This window comes from Canis lupus, chromosome 14 (assembly GCF_003254725.2).
Source record: "Canis lupus dingo isolate Sandy chromosome 14, ASM325472v2, whole genome shotgun sequence".
In the NCBI taxonomy this organism is placed as follows: domain Eukaryota; kingdom Metazoa; phylum Chordata; class Mammalia; order Carnivora; family Canidae; genus Canis; species Canis lupus.
Window position 1 is genome coordinate 38,663,580 of NC_064256.1, and position 4,577 is coordinate 38,668,156.

The window sequence follows — 4,577 nt, forward strand, 5'->3', positions numbered from 1 at the left end:
GCATGAAGCTCACTCACCATCCATTATGTCCTCACTAGGGCCCACAAGTGTCTGCCCAGAGACAGGGGAACATTCATAAAACTACATGGCACCTCCTCATGTTGCCCCTGCCCCTGGTTTTCTAATTGGCATGCTGAATGCCTGGGCAGCAGAGACTATCCCTATTTTACATTCATTTTCAGTGTAGTAGAGATCCACTTATTTGCAGACAATAACAAATCATGCTTTTCCTTATCTTGCAAGTGTGGTTTGACTTCCAAGTACACCCCTGGTGTGCCCCCATGAGCCTCCTTTGCTCAACTTGTCAGGAGGTCACCTTTGTGTGGAGCCCTAGATTTGGACAGCCAACAGGCACCTCTGGCTTTGCACCATGTTTTCTTTTTAGCCTGTGTCCGTGTCCACTGTCCCTGTTGTCTTTCTTCCTAGTTGGCCTCAGGGGCTGTTTGCTTCATCTATTTATTATTCAGTAAAGAGTGTACACGTTTTGCATTTAATAAGCCACAGAACACACAAGGCTTCTTACTGAGCAGGAGTGGACTATAGATCAGCTGCCCTCTCCAGAAGGCAATGATTAGCCTTCTTGTCTCCCACTGTCTCTGCTGGACTCTCCAAAACTGAACACAGGTCTAAAACACAACAATGTCCTTTAGCACTTAGTTTTTAGTCCTAGTCCTCTAAAGAGTTTTAATATGCTTTAAATTTTTTAATATACCAGCAGCCAAAGAAAGACTTCCCAAGCTGTGTGATTTCTTGATTTGAACACAAACTCCAAAAACAGGGACAGAGTTTCTGTCCATAGTACATATCCACAAATTTGACTTTTTTCTTTTCAAATGTCCTGCCTTCAGTAAATGCAGTGAAAGAAGAGAATTCGAATAGCACTGTCTGCAAATATGGGCACTTTTTAGGGAGGCAGTAAATTTGGTGTCGATGGAAGATAGATCTGGAATTGTGTGAACATGGGCTTTAAGGATTACATAGGGTTAGCCTCAATGCATTTTATGTTACTATTCAATCCTGAGTTTTTCTGAATCTATGTACACTGTGTTGCCTTGTCAAAATGAGCTACAAAGGAAAAAACAAACGGGAGAGCAGTACCTAAGACAAATTGTTCCTTTCCCTTAGGCAGTGCTCTATTTGGTTATCTAAAGAGTAGCCTTCTGAATGCCTGGAGTTTATCTTTGGCTGCAAGACAAGCAAACACTGGGCCTGGAATCAGGAGAGTAGGAGGGGGAATAACAACAAAAAGACCCCTTGCCAGGAATGTAGAGGAGGAGACAGGCAGAGCCAGCCCCCTGACTGGCACTGTAGGGTTCTGAGGCCTGGGACAGCTGTGGAGCCCATCACCTCGGGAGGGAGGGTTTGCTCTGCCCCTGGCTTTCTGGCTCCCACCCTTTCTGCACATTTTCTCCAGCTGAGTTCATTCTTGGCTGGTCCTCATTTAAAGGCAAGAGAGCCAGGTGCTGGGGTGGAGCCATGTTAGAGACTGGAAGTTTGTCCACCTTTGTGATATTAAAGCTAAGGGAGAGAATGTGAGATGGAAAACCTAAAGGAGTCTTGATTCCATTCTGAAGTAAGCTCTGGAATGACTGGCTTTTAAAGGAATAAGATGGTAACTTCAAGAATAGTTTTTTGAAAGTTGCAATTTTGGTCTCTGCCAAGGCAACATGCCCCTGTGTATTGGTGGATGTTTGCTATTTGCTCTTCTTTGGCTGTGTGTAGGAGAAATAAACGGCTTTTGTTGCCTGAGAAAGATTTTTCAAGTTTCTTGGCCACCCTGTTGCATAAGGACTGTACTCCAGGATTTGTGTAGTTGAGAAATAGGCTTGATCTCATTAACACTGTTAGTGTAGGGGAGATAGGGAATAAAGTCATGTACTAAGCTATTATAAAACGTCAGAAGCCAAAGAGTTTACTGGTGTCACTGGAGATTTGAGAATAAGGGTCTAACCAGTTTGGATTTCTCTCTCTCTCTCCCTCTCTCTCTCTCTCTCTCAAGACTCCTAAAATGTTGCTGATTCAGGCTCTTCCCTGGCTACCAGGTTAACCAGATCTTGTCTTGACCTGCCACTGACTCCCAATAGTTAACTCTTCCCAATATAAATGAATCTATTCTCTCTGACTACTCCAGTTGGCAACTCTGCATCTTAAGCAGAACCCAAACCTAAGTACTCAGTAATCCAAGATTGTTCTTGAAAAGCTGAGTGGGAGATACACTATTTTCTATTTTTTTATAGTTGTTTTCAGGAAAAGAGAGGTATTAGTTTTATAGCAATAGTCTAGAAAGGTTGAATTAATGTAGGATTAATATTGATTATGTTAAAAAGCTCCAAGTATGGGGGAAAAAGCCATTGATTGGATTTTAATATATCCAATTAGTATAAGTAAGACAAAAGGATAGGAGTTACCGAGAGACATATTTTGTATCAAACAAAGAATAGTTTTTGATGATGGAACTGTTCCAAGATAATGGACTAATTTGGCTAATGGTGGGCTCACCTCATTCAAGGTGTTCAAGCAAAGGCTAGAAGAGTATTTGTACATTAACTAGTTTTAAGGTGTAAAAACAGCAATGAACATTTTACTTGAACTAAGGAGTTCTTAATCTGTGAACCTCACAAACATGCATATAGAATTATTTTTAGGTGCACATTTTTAGAGGAGTTTTTTTATTATAATCTCTTTCATATTACAAACCAATTAATTAACTCTCCATGTGAAGAGTTAACTTCTCTTAAGCTGTCAGGTCTTTATGGCTCCACCTTTAAACATGACTGTTCCATTAGGGATCAACAGACAATTGAGGATAAATCCTAACATGAAAGACAGAAATAGGGATCCCTGGGTGGCGCAGCAGTTTCGTGCCTGCCTTTGGCCTAGGGCGCGATCCTGGAGACCCGGTATCGAATCCCACGTCGGGCTCCCGGTGCATGGAGCCTGCTTCTCCCTCTGCCTATGTCTCTGCCTCTCTCTCTCTCACTGTGTGCCTATCATAAATAAATAAAATAAAATAAAATAAAATAAAATAAAATAAAATAAAATAAAATAAAATAAAATAAATAAAAATAAAAAAATGAAAGAAATAAAAATAAAGAATAGAGACAATAATGCAGGGAAAAGTAAAAAGAAAAAAAAAGAAACAACAACAATACATAACTCATTAGTATACGCAGAGAACTAAGAAGATATTTCATGAAACAAGGAACTGGCGACTGTATAAAAGGAATGTTTAAAAGACAAAAAGGAGCTCTTGGGCATTAAAATTCTGAGCAGACATGAAAAATTCACAAGACTTTCAAGACAAGGAAATCTTGAGAAAGTTGAAAAAGGACAAAGAAATGGAAAACAGGGAACCAAAAAATAGTGAGGATTAGTCCAGGAGAGTCAACATTTGAATAAAAGAGACCTGGATTAAATAGAGGACATTATCAAAGAAAGAATTCAAGGAAAAATTTCCAGACCCAAAGAATGTGAATTTCCAGGTAGAATGGGCTCGACAACTCTGGCCTTTGATATGTTTTTTTTTTTTTTAATAGATTAAAACAATACCAATGCCAAGGTTTATAAGTATAAAATTTCAGACTACTGGGTCAGAGGGAAGATCCTAAGTTTCAATAAAAAGGAAAGGAAAAGAGAGGAGAGGAGAGGAGAGGAGAGGAGAGGAGAGGAGAGGAGAGGAGAGGAGAGGAGAGGAAAGGAGAGGAGAAGGGAGGGGAGGGAGAGGAGGAAAGGAAGATAGAGCCAAAAAAAAAAAAATCCAAAAAAATAAAAAAACAAAATAAAAAAATTTAAAAAATTAAAAAATCCAAACAAACTGGAAATCATATACAAAACACTGGAAATCAGAGTGGAATTGAACTCTTGAACAATATAAATGAGTAAACCATGGATTAATGTGTTTATTCATTATAAGAGGAAACTTATTTCACCCCAGGATTTTTTGCCCAGCCAAACTATCACTTAGATAGTGGTAGGGGTGATGTGAGTGCTAAAGGTGGTAGGGGTGAGGTGAGGGCAGGAAAGTGGAGATTTTTCATATATTAAAGATACTGTCCCAACAGTGACTAATGTCTAGAGAGCATATACTCCAGGGCTGCTGAAGAGACGTTTGCTGGGGAAATTCATGGTAACAGCATCAGTAGCAGGTGTAAAGTTCTCCCTCTGCCCACCACACTTGGAGAAAGAGCACATTCTGAGCTAAATGTCAGACTGGAGAAGGTACTCAGTGGCTTGGGCTTCGGGGCTTTTAAACTGCATGATTAAGGAAGCATCAGTACATCCTTTGTGTAATTAGAGGTCAGGATATAATGGTAATAGTACTTGGCAGAAACTTATTTCCAGCCCTCTTCTGCCAAGACACTATTTTTAAGTGGAGATAGCATCAACCCCTCTGTTGGAATGATCAGGGTGCTAGGATCAAGCCTTGAGGTTGCAGCTGTATGAAGAGGCAAGTAGTGGTGGGCCTTATGTCATCAGTGTTCATGGTAGTAAAGTACCAGCCCTTCTCTAAATATTATTGAGGATCAGCATTGATTGCCCGAAGCACTAGGCTTACTCTGTTTTAACTGAGCTTTGAA